Here is an 18,565-nt window from a genome sequence, read left to right as displayed (position 1 = left end):
CTGGCCCAATCAGATAAGTGAAGCAGCTTGATGTCCTAATTTACAGCAAAACAATGTTCTTTGATACTAGCACTTTGTACTTTGACAGTATCAGTCACCTTCAGATTTAAAAATTAACCCTCATAATACCCTAATGAGGGTGGCACATTTAAGTATAATGCAAATAGTTATACAGTAGCAGTCAGTGGGATTTGGAAGTGTTGAGGCAGAGATTGGCAGCAGTATTTAGGCACTTACTTGAAAACTCCACTGAAATCTGGAGCTGAGTACTTTGCACCAGATACACGCAGAATGTCAGTGGCAGAGTTTAAAATAGAATTCAAGTCCATGGTATCTAGTTATCTGCACTAACTATATCACACTTCTTTGCCTGTGGCATATCATTGAATAATGTGAGTCCAAAAAGCACTCTTGTATTGAAGCAGTATTTCCAGGGTTGACATTATAGCATCAGTTGCTGATGACCGACCCTAAGCGTAACACCATTCCCATAGTACAGCCATTCTGTGGTGCTGCTGAGATTCCCCTTTTAAAAAAAATCCAAAAATTTCCTTAGAAAAATTTCCTTGCCTTAGTGTTTACAGTTGGGCCGATACACTTTAGCTCTAGGACTTAGTATAGAATTATGTTATTGTCACAAATGTTGAGCCAGTGTTAGGTGCTTATCTAAGGCAATTAGAAAGCATTTAAATGTGGCCACTGTGTCTCCATGAAAGATATGAAGTGCACTGAGAGGGAGCAATTATGCTGGTGGGTATCTGTAAACCAGAAGCTGGGTGTACCAGAAAGCCACTGGGTGGGTTAGGCATAATAATGTCCAGGCTCACTGAGGTGAACATTCTTAAACTGTCTGCTGGCACTGCGCCTCCCATGCTGGAAAAATTGTGCTTTTATATTTTGTTTTTAGAGACTAATGTGACTTCCAGATGTTTCAGCTGTGGTCCCTTAGAGTGAAAACATGCTGGGCAGGCATCAGTACCCAGGCCTGATTTCCAGCTTCCAGGCAATCAGACTATATTGATGTTGGCTCACGCTCCGGATGATTTGCTGTCAAGTCAAATTAAGAATGCAAAAAAGAAACCCAACAATGTGGTGCATTGGCCTGTCAATCTGTTCAGTCACTGATCACACTCATAGTCAGTAAGCCAGAAAAGAGCAGCTGTGTTTACATCCTCATAGTTTACCCTCCCCATTCTAATTAGTTCATAGCCTGCTGCTCACCCTCTGAATACAGTACCATTCAGAAAAGCATGGCTCCACGCAGTTATAATTCCAATTCAGCATCCAGCGTACAACAGAGAACAAAAGACTCAGATTTGGCCCTAACTTCAGGCTCAATGGATCTGAGGTTTACTCACTGCCCCACAGGATGTTCAACAGCTTGCAACATCAAGCCCTCTCATCCCATGAAAACACACCGACATCAATGGGGTTGAACAGCAGCAAGGTCAGTCATGAATTTGGCTCAAAGATGTGTTTGGATTGGAGTATTTTACATTTATGGCAGCAACCAGAATGAAGCACTGGGAATTACCAAGCTCCACAGCCTACCACAGCAGCACTTGGTCTACAACAGCTCTTCCTGGCAAAGGCCACCTTGTTTTGCTAAATTCAGAACAATTTCTGTCCCTCTGAGTGATCCTTCATTATATAACCAAATCTTCTTATGCTGCAAAAATCTTCTATCTTTTATGTGCTGAATCCTCAATGGCAGTTTTCAATGAGAAAGATGATATGAAGGATATTGTACTGTGCTTATCAACCAGGCAAAACATGCTTGTGATTATCTCACCTGGCCACAGCATGGTGCTGCTTCTCTTTGATTAAAAAGTCCTCCGACAATTACATGACCTTTGGAGGTGGACGTTTGCTCATCAGAGTTCTGGATCACTCCTGAGAGCTCTTATATGATCGTAGTTAGTGTTTCTTATGCTTTAGACTGCAAGCCTTGGCTCAGCTCTGTGATTAGGGCTCATGATAAAGTATAAGACTGACGACAAGGATCCTGGATAGTGTCACATAATAGTATTTTAGGTGGGATTATTAACAAATTAAACAATTGATCTATGATGTGGATGTAACTTTGAAATAAGTTTTGAAAATACGCAGTCAACTCAGTTCCTTCTTGACCACTCAAGGGCATTCAGTTTGCTAGGCAGTTCACTGCTAACATAGTTATACCACAAAGGAATAGTATGGGTCTAATGTTACACTACCTTATAGCTGTGCACACAGACACTGGAATTCTTCCTTGAGGCACTATAGCCCCAATTCAGCAAGGAATTTTAACACCTGCCTAATTGCATATACATAAGTAGTCACATGGAAATGAATGGCATAACTCACTTGTTGAGTCAGTCACATCTGGGGAAGTAGCTTGATGAAATTGGCAAGATTTTCCTTCTTCTTCCTAGAGACAAATGCAAGTTAGCTTTCGAGCACACATTGTTTCTGAATTCTCATATGGAAGATTATAGCTCAGCTACTCGGATAAGGGTTTTTTTTTCTGATTTTGACAGAACAAAGACCTGAGGACTGTTGTAGCCGAGCAGCAAAATGGAAGTTCAATTGATAACATTTCCTGGGAAGCGGCAGATAAGAAGGGTATTTTTTCAGCTCAGACAGTGAAGATACGTATTTGTAGACATTTCTGTGGCGCTCACCTCTGTGACAGATGACTGCATGGGATATGCCATGTGTTCTAGTATAAACCTAAAAGGAGCAGCTGCCAGGAGAAATTAATTTCATTCAGCTTCAGAGCAGCTTTCTGCTAAATTGCTTATTTCTTGATGGCTTTCTCTGATGTGAAAGCGGAGATGCTCACTATGATGCCCTATTGCTTAGATACCGTTTCAGTATTCATTGTTAATGTTATTTCAATTGTTGTGGTAGAGCCTGGGAGTCCCCATCAGAGATGGTGCTGAGCGCTGCGCAAAGGAAAAAACAAAAAGGCAGCCCTTACCCTGAGGACCTACTATCCAAATAACCAGTCTAACGACTCTGCCAGGCTGCAGGCTGGGAGGAAGAGCAATGATGTCTATAGATCAGGACTGACACCTTTAATTTTCCTGTTGGTTTGTCTGGCTGTTGACACACTGCAGCAGACTATTCTGCTTTCTTTGCTGGGAACAGCTAAATGCATTCAGTTCATTTCAACAATTACTTCCTGAAGACATCAGCTTCAGCTTCCCTTGAAGTTAGTGGAAAAAAAATCCCTTTTTAGTCTCCATTCTCTCCAGCATCAAGATAGGGAACAGGAGACATCTAGGAACAAGATGCACCTTCCTTACACTCATGGTCCTCCTGGCCCATCTTCATTTTAGTGCAGCTTAGGACAGGCTGTTTGGATTTATTGCAAGTGGCTATAGTCTCTTTGGGGGGTCATATGCCAGACGAGAACTGGTATAGCAATAGTACACTCTGCCCAGTTCCCACCAAGGTCTGAGGGTGTTTTAAAAATCTTTACGTTCACCAAATGATATTCATTTTTTAAGGCCATAAAGCCAGGAGGATGGAGGGGAGAGAAGCAAGTATAAATAGTTCTAGCTATATGGACCCATTGCATAATTGACAGGACTATAGTTTTATAGTCGTAATTTGATATACAACCTGTGCACTAGCATCCTTGGCAGTCTGGCACAAAATTTTATTTCCGCAATTAATAGGGTGACCATACTTTTCAAAAGGGAGAATCTGGCCAGCTTGGGGCCAGCTTGCAAGGGGACGGCTCAAGCTGTCCCTCCCTGCAGCCAATGTGAGCTGTGAGGAGGCTGCCTTGTGTGGAGGTAGCACACAGAGACCTGCTGCCCAACCCCTTCTTGAGGCACTGCAGTAGAAGCCTCTCCCATCCCTAGCCATCTGGGACATTTATGGAATGACAAACTTGCTAACCGTCATAGCTTGCCTGAAGCCTATCTCCAGGATCATCAACCAGAAAAACACACACCTATGAGAACTAACTTGCTGTCAAAACATCTTTTCAACTAATCACCTAGAGCTGTCTGAATAGAATGAGCTTTTGACTTAGAGGAAAAAAATATATTTCATCAGCACTTGTTCAGGCATTCCACCTTCAAATCTTCCCCAACTCTTTGTTTTCAGGATCACAGTGGAAAATCATGCTGGCATCAAATGACAGCATTCTGTAGAAGTATTCATCTTCTCTCATTTTTTCACAGACTTCTGTGCTTGGTAGGTTGTTTAGTGTAAACTTACTTAACTCGTCAGACTTAAGAGGCTCAGCAAACACTACCATCATGCAATCTTTCATCTGATTCCAAAGCAAAACATTTAGACTCATTCTGCTTCAATTAAAGCAATGTGTCAAAGCATGTTAGGGAATTATTTATTCTCTTTTTGTAAGGATATTAAGCGGTTTGAGTGGTTTTTTGCATTTCCTAAGAGGTCAAGACACTGAAACACAATATTCTAAGTCTGTATTAGTCTGAATCTGGGCTTTGTACAGCTAAGAACTACAGCTTGCAAATTCCAATCAAATGTGGACGTCAATGAGCACAAAACCCGGCCCATGTTCTTGGCACATTTGGTGTTCCGGTTAGCTTGCTAGTTTTATGCCTTCCCCCATGTCCCTAACTGAGAACAATGCCAATTGATAGCAACTTGTGTGTATATTCAATCTTATCAACTTGTTATTGACTAAATGGATTGATAAACAGAAATAATAAGTATATCCTCCAATTCACGGACATCTTCTCACTAGATCAAGGGTAAGGAACCCCAGTTTACTTGGAGCCAGCCCACTGTGAGGCTACAAGTCTCCAGGTATAAAAATCAGTTGTAGTTCATAGACCTAAAATGGTACATAGAAAAGTTTTGAAAAATGTTTGTTACATTTTGTGTAGGTTTTAAGGAGTTATATGGTAACTATCAAATGCTAATCACAATATTAATATTCTTTTATGAAATTCAGTTACATATAATGCATAGACACGTGTGTGTGTAAATATCTTATGCAATGAACTATACCAAGATGTTTCAAACATAAATAGTTAAATCAAACATGATAATAAATTAACAAATGTAGTGATGATAAATTAATATCAATTTCTTGTTGGCAATATTTAGTTTGAACCATATTGGCAGTTGCAGTGATAATGAAGAATTCCTATTAACTTCATAGTAATAATTTGGTCCTTCTTCCCATTTCTCTGCAACTTAGTTAAGATCTGTATTTGATGATGTGGAAAATAGCAATACTGCTTCTTCTGTCTTAAGAGAATGGTATCTGACACATCATGTTTATCTAAGACCTAGGTGCCAACTTCATGAGTGCTCCAGGGCTGGGGCACCCAGAGAGGAAAAATTAATGGGTGCTCAGCACCCATCAAGAGCCAAGTTCCAACTCCCTGCCCACCCCCCCGCCCACCAGTGCTTCTTGCCCACCAACAGCCCTGCTGATCAACTCCTCCCACTGTCTCCTAGCAAACAGATGTTTTGCAACATTCAGGAGGCTCCAGAAGAGAGGGGAGGAGGCAGAAAAAGGGTGCGGGGAGATGCCAAGTGACAAGAAGCAGGGTGGTGAGAGGAGAAAAGGGGTGGAGTAAGAATAGGGCCTGAGGCAGAGCATGAGAAAGAAGAAGTTATTGGGGGGGTTGAAAAAGGCCTGGAGTCGAGGCAGGGTCCAGGGTGTTGAGCATCCCCCAGCTCTAGGGGAAGTCAGCACCTATAATTTCATATTTCCTAAAGCACTACCACCTTAGTGGCTCATTTAAATGTACTGTATGGGGTGGATAGGTAGAGGCATTTAAATCACTGTTTAAATTTACAGATTGAATCCCTAATTTCATGGAGTGTGTTTGACTTTTTTTCAAAAAAATATATTTCTGAAACCTATTTTTTCTTCCAGTTGGGGGCATATGTTTTTCAAATAGTTATGTTTTGAAGGGACATAATCCTCTTATGTCCAAATGACTCCAATATGTGATGATCAGACCCTAAAATATAGAGGCTAATAATAATCTTACGTACATTAATGATGGTCATACAGAACCCAGGCTCAATAACAGCAAGGCTCTGTGACATCGAAAAAGTCATTTGAATGCTTCCTGCCTCAGTTTCCCTACCTATAAATCAGAGACAATAATATTTACTATATATTAAACATATGCCTATCTTTTTGGTGAACTTTGAACCGATTTATATTCATTTGGCATAATGATGGTGCAAAGTGCTATGACTTATAATTTTCAAAAGTGAGAAATATTATCATAAGCAGTTACTCAAGGTACCTAAAGGTGTTTCTCCTCCATCTAATGCTCTCTCTACCTATGGTCTTATCACATGGCATGCACCACCTTCTTTTTGGCAGTCACTCGATAACAAGTAGGACATCTTCATGTCACCCTCCTATTTGAGAGTCTGTTGATAGCTGATTAGCCCATTTCTGGAGCTGCAGATCGTATCACAGAAGAGATAGGTGTTAGTAGCTATTGGAGGGGTGTGAGCGAGTTTTTGATGCTCTTTTCTTCTTCTCTGCCTCTCTGGTCTGAACTGTGGTGGGACCTCTCAAATTGTGCCATCCTCTCATGGATTGCTGTTCTCCACTGAGGATGCAGTTTGGGCTATGCACAGTTGGAAAGGCACTTTTCCTGATGACTCTTGTTTGACTTCCAAAGCACATGGCATTAACAATCTCCATGAAGCTAAATATACAGGCAAATAATGCTAAGATATCGGGGTAAATTTGTTATGATAGTGCTATTTTTAAAAGATAGATTAAAACAGTAGGTGCAGACAATTGATTTAGACAATACAATATGTTTATTTTGAATATCCTGTCCTCACTACTTTACTAGTTAGCATTTATATAAACCATGTTTTGGGTTTGTTTTTTTTTTAATTCAAACAGCATAAAGGAACTTTGAGTCAAAAATAAGTTGCAGGTTACTTTTTCCTTCAGTTAGAAACTGCATGAAATTCACACCTTGAAGTTTGAGTTTTGTGCTCCAAAAAGTCCAAAATCTCTCACAACCAGCCTCTTTTCAGGCACTGACACATCCCCATGACAAACTAAGGGTCAAGAGCACACTCAAAATATGAACCAGACTAGTAGAGCTGACAAGTGACACAATGACATATGAGGGGAAAATAGATAAGGTGCAAGATACTAGGGCTTTCATTCCTATGGGTGGATGAAACTGACTGCATAACAATGATGGCATACTATTCATTCCAGGGCCAGATCAAGTATTATACTAAGGAACTCAAAACTCCTACATCAGTTGGGCAGATCTGACCCAAATCCCTTTGATTTCAACAGGCTTTGAACCAGGCTCACTGGATGCAGCTTCAGTTGTTTACTTTGGTCTTCCAAACTGTATTGTGTTGATGTTGGGTGTTTTGATCTTGATTTACAGAGTACCTTCAAAGGGGGCATGGTAATCAGCCTGAGCGGAGAATACTAATGAAGTACTGCAATGAATATGCAGCACCTCATTAGGCTCGTTCTCCTGGTGGCAACTTCGAAGTTCCAAACTTTGAAGCACCGGCATGCCATATTGCTGTGAGCACTTTGAAGCACCCACACAACTTTGAAGTGCCCTTACGTCCCAAAATTTTTAGGAGTAAGGGCACTTCGAAGTTGCTCGAGTACTTCAAAATGCCCACAGCTACACAGCATGCTGGCGCTTCAAAGTTTGCACCTGGGAAGTTGCCCTAGGGAGACTGAGCCTAATGAGGTGCTGCATATTGGTTGCAGGACTTCCTTAGTATTCTCTGCTCAGGCTGATTACCATGCCCCATTCGAAGAAGGGGCCTAGCATAGACAGAGCTGAAGAACAATGAATTGTTTTAATATTTCAACACCCAAATCATCACTCTCAGATGAAAAGACTGGGAAGGACTGCCAAGACAGTAGGGTCTTCCATGTATACGAATGCTAACTAAGAATTATTAAAAAACTATTTGTGAACTTGAGTCTTTTTTTAAATGTTAAACTTTTGTATTACATCCAAGATTGTATACCTTGGGAGACCTTGCTAGGGTGGTAACTACAAGCTATTTTAAAGTTTTGATCAACTACTTTGGAAGGAATCTCATAAAACCACATAAAGAGGTTTCCCCCAGAACCATAAATAGCCTAGATTCCAAATTAGGTTGGCTGCTCTCCATATCTGATTTCCAAATTCTGGGACAGCCAGGGATGGGTCCAGTCAATGCCTGCTGTAAGTTAGAAGGCCCATAGACCATTCTACTTTACACCAGACTCCTCTTGGCCCAAAGGTCTACACACTGGCAGCCATGAGAGTACTAAATGGACTTAATTACATCTCTCATCACAGCCTAGGGTTCAAGAGGAGTATCAGAGTTGCTACACCGCTCTTCCCTGAATTTCCTGTTACACAAGAGAATATCTTGTCAATTATGCAATCTCTATGGCTGTTTTTGTGCTGCCAAAGTGTGCCGTGTAGCTGAAGACATGCCAGCACCTGACTGAGAAGACACAGAAGAGAATCAGATTTTCAGAGCTGACAATGCTGTGTATTTGGGTTCAGAAACGATACCACATAAATTGCTGCACAGATCTTTCCTAGCTTGAAGCCATAAAACAGAGAACACAGAGGGTATCTCATGCTGGTTTCAGTGAAAGTTCCCTGTCAGACTTGAGTCTCAGTTTTTAGGAGTTGTTAAATGAGTTCAAACAGGCCACTGGGGAGGCCAGCAATCCAGTCTCCTAGTTCTTTGGTTACTCAGGCCTCCAGGCTGCAAGCAGCCTACTAGGTAGCCTCCTCGAAGCAGGGATTTCAGCGCTTCCAGGGCCCACACTCTGGAGTTTCCCTTCCTCTCACAGGGACTTTCAGAAACTTGGCTTTCATTCCAAATCTGGATGAAACCAAATGTTGAACTACTGAAAGCCCCCATAAAATGGAATTACCTTTCTCTGCTTAGCTCTAGTGCAGGTTATCAGATACTGGTCCAGCAGCAAATGATTGCATGCTCCACAAGTTGGCTAGCCCAATCCAATGGAGAAGGGGAAGGCAGAACCAAGGCCTACTTGCCTTTTGCACACACAGACCCAGAGTCCATGGAGGCTTCTGACAAGCAGATCAGGTTGTTTTACTCTCTTATATCTGTTTACCTGTACATTTCACAACTACAGGACAAAACAGTACAAGACCAAACCCTGCAATCCTGACACAACCTGATAACTGATGGCAGAGCTAAGAGAAGATTTAGGATGTGGCACAGTGTATGCACACCCCATCCCACAGACACGTGTGTGAACATCACTTGCACTGCTGCTGCTCTGTAGGTGGCTTGAGTCAGTCCGTCACTTGGCAAAGTGCAGCCTAACAGCCAAAACCAGTAATGTAGCTCTTGGATTCAGGGCAACAATGCTCAATGGCCAGAGTTCAAGGGGTTCGGGGGCCAGGACTACTGCACTCAACCGGGCCCTAACCCAGGGCTCTGGCAGTGAGGAAAGGATCCTCCACTCGCTCAGCAGGGAACCCAACTGCAACATGCAGAGTTAGCCACTCAGTCAGTAGGGAATCCCATCACAACACACCAAGCTTACCTCTGTGGGAAAAAACACTCATGTACCTCCCTGGGTCACTTCCTACCAGTTCTGGAATTGCAGTGATTCACATTATTGCAAGATCCCCAGGCTATGATGCATCAGTCTCCCCATGTGGCTCCACCAGCTATGGAGGCTCATTGCAGTCTCTCCAGTCTTCCACTGTTTGGGTGTATGGCTGGGTTACATGTGGAGCTTCAGCAGCAGTTCCTTCCACTCCTGCATTCAGTCCACACTGAGTTGAGCAGCTGCCTTTTTTGCTTCCCCAGCATTTAGAGCATGCCCTGTCTGGCTGGAGAGCCAGGACTTCTTCCGTCCTCAGGGTTTTAACCTCTTAGACCTCAGTCCAAGGTATGTATATTCCATCACTCAGGCCCTATTGCATTCATTCATATGTCTGTGTGATACTGTTGTACAGATCAGTTAGCAATTATAGAAATGATCACATCTGTCATCCCAAATGGTGTGAGTTATTGACACAAATACAGGGGTGCCTAATGAAAACCCAAAAGCAACGAAACAAGACGAACCACAAAATACCTGTCCAATCAAATACAATATATAGTAAGCATTGACTTCCTCAGGGCAATTATTATATAATTAATAAAGTTTCTTAGGACACTGCAGAATGAATGTAGGGTTACCACATCTGAACTTTCAAAAAAAGAGGACACCCCCTAAGGGGGGGGGGAGTGTCTGTATCAGTATCTACCAACTTCATGTATTAATGTACTAGATATACTAGGACACATTAATACAATGTGGATTGGTAAATACTGATACAAATACACTCTCTCTGAGAGGTGTGCTGCTTTTTTATATGGCAACCTTAATGAATGTAAATGTAAATTGTTAGGGTATAATGAAAAACAAACAAAAACAAACTTTCCAAGCAACGGCCATCCAAAACAAAAGAGCCATTGATACACCCAGGGCTTGTCTACACTAGTTCCCTACTTCAAAGAGAGCATAGTAGGTAAGGTGTTGGGAGATTATTAATGAAGTGCTGCACTGCATATGTAGCACTTCATTAAGCTAATTCTCCCCCACAGCATCTTAGAAGTGTCAAACTTAGAAGTGCGGACTGGCGTGTAGCCACAGCCAACACACCTGTACTTCTAAGTGCTTGGGCGACTTTGAAGTCCCTTTACTCCTCAAAATTTAACACTTTGAAGTTGCCGCGGGGGAGAATTAGCTTAATGAAGTGCTGCATGTGCAGCACAGCACTTCATTAATAATCTCCCGACACCTTATTTATCATGCTCCCTTCGAAGTAGGGAACTAGTGTAGACAAGCCCCCAGAGAGCTATCACTACCATTGTCACAAAATACATGCATAGAGAATTTGCACTACTGTAATAGTGGTACCTGCTTTCTTTGAGAATTCAGTCATGAAGGAATTCCTCCTTTGGCCACTTTGAATAATCTACACACCCTCCACAACTTGCAGTTTTAAAACAAAAAAAACCTTAAAATACCCCAAAACTAAATCATTTGATTTGGTTGCAGACACCCCACCCTACTCCATCCCACACGCACACATATTTATGTACAATTCAAAAAATATTCTTGGCACAGCTCAAGAAAGATGCATACCATTTCATCATAGCAGGACATGTTCTGGCATAAATTAGGCAGAGTTAACTTCAGGTGAGCTTTAATTTACATACAATTTGAATAAAGCGTTTTTTCATTTCAGTTCTCCAGAAGCTGAAGAAGTGGGCCTCTCTCATGAAAGCTCATTACCTAATTAATAACATTTTTAGTCTTTATGGTGCTACAGGACTGCTTGCTTTGTTTTCTGAAGATGCAGACTAACATGGCTACCCCTGTGAGACTATTTGAATGGACTTCATGAAAAACATATATCTATTTATGTACATATGCACACACGATGCATATGTTTTTGATGAAATACAATGCTCAGAAAAGTGAAGCACTTCTGCTAGTCAGAGTATATGCAGTTTGTGTACAAACTTCTGTGCATAGTTTTCCCAATGTATTTTCCCTCCTGATCTGCAGAACATGGGCTTCTCACAAACACAGTCTGCAAAACACAGAGAACTATGCCCAGTTGTATGATGGTCTGAATACTCGTGTGGATCTAAACCCTGGTGCATTTGTGCCTGTTTTGTGTGATCATACAGCAGTTTTGTGGCTCTAACTGACTTTCAGCATGAGTAACACAGGACTTGTATTGAACTGGAATTTCCTGCTTTGATTAGAGCATGGGTGAATGTATTGTTCTTGAAATTCTAAAAGAATTAAGGAGGACTTTTAGCTCACAGAGAGTAACAAGCCTTGTCCAGTATCGGAGGGGTAACCGTGTTAGTCTGGATCTGTAACAGCAACGAAAGGTCCTGTGGCACCTTACAGACTAACAGAAAAGTTTTGAGCATGAGCTTTCGTGAGCACAGACTGATGAAGTGAGTCTGTGCTCATGAAAGCTCATGCTCAAAACTTTTCTGTTAGTCTATAAGGTGCCACAGGACCCTTTGTTGCTGTTACAAGCCTTGTCCAGAGGATGTGTGTGCAGTACCGGTCTCATTCATAACAGCTTTTGACAAGCAGGATCAGATAACATGCAAAATATAGCAAGTGTTAATCAGATTTCTCACCCTGCTCCATTATCAGTGACTCCAAGGCTTTTGTCTCCACTACACAGCTTTTAGCTGCACCACCCTGCTGATAAAGCCACCGCCTTAATAGTTAGGCAGAGTAGCTGCCCTTTGTTGGCTCTTTTGCTGACAAAATACTTCTACCCCCAACGAGTGTCATTCCTGGTGTTGGTAGGAGACCAGTTCTTCCAAGAGCACACTGTTCACGCTGCCACTTGCCACCACAACATTTTTGTCTTGGGGAAAAGGGTTTAGACAAAAGCCTTACCTACCCCAGACAGGGTAGGCTGGTGTAGCTGTACCAGCAAATCCCCATAGCAGAGAAATATTTTAAATTGACAAAAGCACTCTTCACAATGTAGCTTAAGGCAGTTCCCTGAACAAGATAGCAGCCAAAGGACTTTTTGCTGGTATAAATGCGGGAATGCAACAGCCCATCTGACATGACTAAGCCAGCAAAACTAAGCGTAGCATAGGTCTTACTAAACCAGAGGTACGGGAATAAGTTTGCAAGGAAATCTAAGGATCTCTCCATTACATTTTAACAGCATGTTGGATATTATGAGACTGGCCAATCTGGAACTTCACTACTAGTAACTGGATCAGTGGGTTACAATCCTGAAGCTTCCATCCCTTTGTTCTGCCCTGTCTGCATGTACTTAAAGGCACAGTTTTGTGTTTCATGCTCATAAACATGCACAACTCCACTTGGTATCTATGGGAGATGTACATGTGCAGATGAGGGCTGAACATAGACTACTGCCTTGAAGCTACTTTTACACAGTATACAACAAAGGTGTCCACGGCTGATCACGAGCTGTCAAAATCCAACCATCAAATGTACAATGCCTCAAGAACCTATTATTCATTTTGCCTCTGATGGTCTACCTCAGAGTCACCTCTTTCATTTGGGCCTGGGCTACACTTGGCGATCAAGTTGAACCTAGCTGACTTAGGCCGATTTTTTTAAACTAACAGTCCACGCTACCGGGTCCATTCCACTGACATTAAAGGCCCCTAAGGTGTGCAGGAAATGCCCCAGGAAAGTTTGAATTTCCTTTACTGTTTGGTCAGCATGGCAAGCAGAGCAGGCAGCATACCTCAGCAGCATGAATTCCCAGGGTCAGAGATGAGCTCCACCATGGAGGCTGGGGGAGATGTAGGCCCTTACTTCTGTGGAATGGAGGATGAAGCTGTGCTGGCAGAACTATGCAGAAGTGAAAGAAACACAAACATCTATGCCAAGATCTCACAGGGCATGGTGAAAAAAGGATACACCAGGGATGCCCAGCAGTGCCCTGTGAAAATGAGGGAGCTTAGGCAGGCATACCAGAAGACAAAGAAAGCAAATGGATGATTTGGGTCATCTCCGCAAACATATTGTTTCTATGATCAGATGAACGGAATTGGGGAAGGGGCCAACCATTGTCTCCAAAGAGTCCATGGATACCTCCCAAGAGATTCCTCAGGCAGCTTCTGGCAACAGCGGGGAAGAGATGGTGGATTAGGATGACGACAATGGTGAATGGAGCAGATGATCTCACCAACAGCCAGGAACTTTTTCTAACTTTGGATCTCATCCCCTCCTCCCAGGGCATTTTGCAGACAGACTGAGATGGCACAGAGGGCACTTCTCCTGAGTTCTCATTTTTACTCATGCTACGAGTAGGCTAAGGCAATTGGGTGATCTGTGGCAAGCACTGTACCTACACAGCCCATTACAGCTCCATAAATCTCTCAGACATGCACTCTTTAAACCTGCTCACAGGGTTTCTGGGGAGACCTGACTTATTCTGACCTCCACAAAAGGGCACCTTCCCTTGCCAAGCCACCAGTAAATAATCTGGCATCATTGCAACACAGAGCAGCGCAGCATACCAACCAGCTTTCTGCCTACATTCAGTCAGCATCCGTTCCTTATCAATGCATGTTGTTCTAGGCAGGCTAATATCTATATTCCACCCTAAAGGAAGCAGGGAAAGAAGCATTAAACTATAATAGCACAAGCTGCTCCACTACACCTGGAACACTCCTCATCCTTCCATTCCCTGCACTCCTTGGGAAAGGGAAACTTTCACAGGCCCAGCAGAGGAGGAGGAAAAGTATGCAGTGACTGTGAGAGCCACACAGCCCTGATAGCACAAACCACAATGCCATGCCTCCACACTCCCCTCAGCCCCATTTCAGCTACTGGGAGAAGGGAAACTGTCAATTCCCCAGCAAAGCAGGGAGAGGAAGCACACAGTCACCATGAGTGCCACAGCCCTGAAAGCCACCATGCTCTCCACCCTGACTGCAGCACACACAGCTGCAGAAACTGCTTTTGGACTCACAGGCTTGAAAGCATGTCCCAATCTGTGCTTCACCATGACTGGAAGTGAACCGGGTCAAGCACGTCCCTTAAGACCTCTGTGTAGTACCTGCCACACAGAGGATGCTTAAAAGCCAAAATTTGTGCTTGTACATAACACAGAGGCTCTTCATCAAATTACTTTGTGTGTTGTAAAACTTCTTAATTACAGTAACTGTATCTCCCTAATGTGTGGCCTTCTCCTTTGTTTTATTGCAGTGTGCTCAACAACAGACTCTTTGACTACCACCTTTCCCCATTCCAAAGTTTTTACAGGATATACAAGCCAGCACACCTCATACAGGGGCACCTCCTTAACAGTAAAAGACATGACTGTCATGTCACTGTCTGGTCATTCATAAATATGTTTTTCACAGCCTCCCTAATAAGCAGTGCTTTCTGATGTGCTGTCCTCCTTGCTCTGGTCCCTGGCTACCCATAATTAGTGGACAGGTGATCTGCCTCACCCTCTAGCTTGGCATGAAAAATTCCCCTGAGTTATGGAGTACACAGCAGGCTGTCACCATGAGGTGAGCATTGCTTTCTACTGAGGTATCACTGAATCAAGAGACTCTTGAACCTGGCTTTTAAATGGCCAAAAGCACATTTTACTACCATTCTGCATTTGCTCACCCTGTAGTTGAACTGCTCTTTACTGTACTCAAGGCTGCTTGTGTATGATTTCACGAGCCAAGGGAGTAAGGGGTAAGCTGGACCTCCCAGGATCACTACTGGCATTGCCATGTCTCCAGTGGTAATGTTTCTAGTCTGGGAATAAAATATCATTTTGCAGCTTTCTGAACAGACCAGAGTTCCTAAAGATGCGTATGCTGTACAACTTTCCCAACCATCCCACACTGATGTCAGTGAAATGACCCTTACAATCCACCAACACATGCAACATCGCAGAGAAGTACCCCTGGAAGTTTATGTGCTCTGTGGCAAAGTGGTCTGGTGCCAAGTTAGGGATGTGCATTCCATGTATTGTCCTGCTGCAATTAGGGAACCTAATTGTGGCAAAAACATCCACTATGGTCCCAGAGTCACTGGCCATTGTAGCAGATGGGTATTGATTGACCTGACTACATTGATCACAGCAGCCCCCACTGTAGATTTGCCCACTCTGAATTGATTCCCCACTAATTGGTAGCTGCCTGTAAGGCATTGCAAGCTATTTGTACTCACTTCTGAACTGTCAGAGCAGGTGTCACTTTGGTGTTGCCGCACTTCAGGGGAGGGGACAGCAATTCACAAAGTTCCGTGGAAGCAGAATGTCCATGCAGAAGTTTTATAGCCACTGCCAATTGTCCCATACCTTCTGAACAAAGCAATTCCACCAGTCTGGCCTGTTTTCAAGGCACCAGAAACGGCACTCCACTATATAAAAAGCACTGAGTGCAGCCAGCATCTCCCCATTCCTCCTCTCCAGTGATTCACATTCATCTACGTCCATCTCCTACTCAGAATCTTCATCTCCCTGAAGACTGCTTAGGTTCTGCACATGATGCAGCACAATCTGCGAGGTGCTGACAATACTTACACAACAGTTTGAAGTTTGGATGGGTTCCATGCTTGTCCTGCAATGGTCTCTGCACAGGTATCCAGTGAAAAAAGAGCACAAAAACACTTTTCGCCATTGTTTTCCAAAGGCAGAGGGAGGAGAAAAATGCATGATGGAAAGCTGACAACACCCAGCCAATACCACCCGTGGCACTTTTTTGTCCAATCAGAAACTAGGGCCATGTTTATACAGCCCTTTAGCATAGCAATGCTGCCAGCAGTGCTATGCTAATGATGATTCTAGAAAATTGCAGATGCAGGTCCATTTGCAAACTTGTGCAGGTAATTAGCATAGCCACACGAGATTTCACTGTTGGCAGTGGGGAGATGCAGAGGGATGTGGCAGTGCAGAAGGATAACGGACTGGCGACACAGGTGAGTTTGGCTGGCAGAGGCACATCAACACTCCCTCTGTACTGCTGGCACCCTCCTCTGCTGACAGCAAAATCTTGTGCAGCTATGCTAATTAGTCATGTGAGTTTGCAAATGGACCTGCATTTGCAATTCCTAGAACCATCGTTAGCATAGTGCTGCTGGCAGCAGTGCTGTGCTAAAGGGCTGTGTAGACATGGCCTAGGAACATAACTCACAATACAACAGGGCAAGAGAGCAACAGAAACTGTGGGACAGGTACCCACAGTGCATTGCTGACAAAGTTGAAGCTGCCAGCCCTCATGGGGACACACCCCCCTCAACTTAATGGGCCATGCACCCTCAACTTTACAAAACTGGGTGTAAAAAAAATCCACCTTAACAAATTTGACCTAATCTCCTAGTGTAGCCGTACCTAAGCGAAGGAGTTAAACTGGCCTTGGCAAAGGGAAAATACAGAGACAAGAGCTACCTTCTGTCTATATAATTTCCCCTTTAAAGAATTTTTGGTTTCGTGGGTATTAATATTGTCCCCACTACAACAGTATATGAGCACTTTATAATGGTCTCTGGGTGGTAAAGAAGTGCAGCTCTCCTTTTTTAGAGATGGGGAACTGAGACCCTTGCCCAAGGTCACACAGGGAAGTCTGTAGCTGAGGAGAAAACTAAGGCCACTCACCCGAAACCCAGACTAGCACTATATGGACTCACTAATGGAGTATAATTTGTTGCTAATCTTTCCTTTACATCCACCCAGCATTTTCCTCCTTCTTCTGTTAGTACAGACTAAGCTATAGTGCATTGCTCTGGGGCGAGAATCATAACAGTGACTATATTTGACCTTTTCTGTGGCATGGCATTTCATAGGCACATTTTCACTACTGTGCCATATGATGTTGTGCTCCCTCACCCAGTATGTTGGTAATTTTTCAAACTGAAAACAGGATGTTCCAAGGTTTCAGTACAAAAGCCATCTTTGCTTCAAACAAGAGCAGAGGGTACTGCTTGCAGTAATTTCATTCAGAAACAACGATGGTTTTGCTCAAACACTTGCCCATTTTCCAATGAAAATGTGTCTCTTTCCTTGAAAAATGTGAATGCCTAATGAGCCCAGTTTTGAGCCTAATTAACTATGAAAAACCCTGAATTTTAGATAATTTGCTTTTTCACCAAAAACGTTTTTCATTCAGACATAGGTTCCAGACGTTCCATGGACCACCGATATATTACAAGTAGTTGATACCAGACCTTTCATGTTATGGTGAAAAAAGTTCTACGCATCAGAGCTTGATATTTTAGTGGACTTTAATTTACCACTAGGAGGTGCAAATGGTCTTTTCACCAGCCTGACAGCACCACTACTCTGCCTTAATTCTCCATTCTCTTCTCTACAGCCAGGAGCTTTGCTCTTAGGTGGAAATGTTTTTCTTTTTCACTCACTGGCATTTATCTACATATTTCCTTATTTCCATTCACAAATCCCCTTTTTCATTTCATTATTTGTCACAAAGCCACCTCCTAGTGTACTCCACCTCCAGCACATGTTCCAAATTCTAATCCTTGGATTTAGGTTTCATAGAATCAGCCTCTGTGAAATTTGCTGGGAGTTGATGCTGACCTGTTTGTTGCCTTTCTGCTGAAGTCAGAGACAGATGGTTTTACTTATAGATCTGAAAACTGCATGCAAGTGGTGCTCTGAAACACTCATTCCATTGTGTTTTTTCTGGCAACGTTATCCAGAGTCGGGAGTTCTTTGCTATATCTTTTTATACAGCTTCACCAAGTGGCAGGGTCACTGTTGAGAGATGTGGCCATGGTACAAACATCAGAAATAAATATCCCTGGAATGCCTGGAACCTGTGTCTTAAAGAAATGAGCAAAATTAAGGTTATTCAAATCTATAATTTGGGGTTATGTCCATCTTGTTAGCAAGATAGTTCTGTTTTTGCCCTCTGTTGTTCAGATACTGTTAACTTTCTTCTTTGGCTCTGGTAGTTATAACTCTGTCCTTTTGTTTGAAACCTAACACTTTTTCCCACCATAAATGACTGGTGGACAGGTAAGGAGAAACTTGTCTGAAACAAAGATGCATCCTCCCCATTCAACCCCCTACCTGTTCACTCCAACATA

General features: G+C 42.9%; 1 long non-coding RNA gene across 2 annotated transcripts in view; it reads right to left on the bottom strand.

The window, feature by feature from the left end:
• Window positions 1–18,565, bottom strand: part of LOC142015469 (uncharacterized) — a 37,819-nt gene that overhangs the window by 10,675 nt on the left and 8,579 nt on the right. The window contains exon 3 of one of the 2 annotated variants that reach the window (XR_012646157.1): window positions 2,347–2,410. The exons of the other annotated variant lie outside the window; for it this stretch is intronic. This is a non-coding gene — a long non-coding RNA (uncharacterized LOC142015469). The remainder of the gene's footprint in view (window positions 1–2,346; window positions 2,411–18,565) is intronic. 2 annotated transcript variants of the gene reach the window in all.

Source organism: Carettochelys insculpta, chromosome 6, assembly GCF_033958435.1.
Source record: "Carettochelys insculpta isolate YL-2023 chromosome 6, ASM3395843v1, whole genome shotgun sequence".
Classification (NCBI taxonomy): Eukaryota; Metazoa; Chordata; order Testudines; family Carettochelyidae; genus Carettochelys; species Carettochelys insculpta.
Note: the sequence above shows the minus strand (reverse complement) of the source record. Positions and strands in the feature narration are given on the sequence as shown.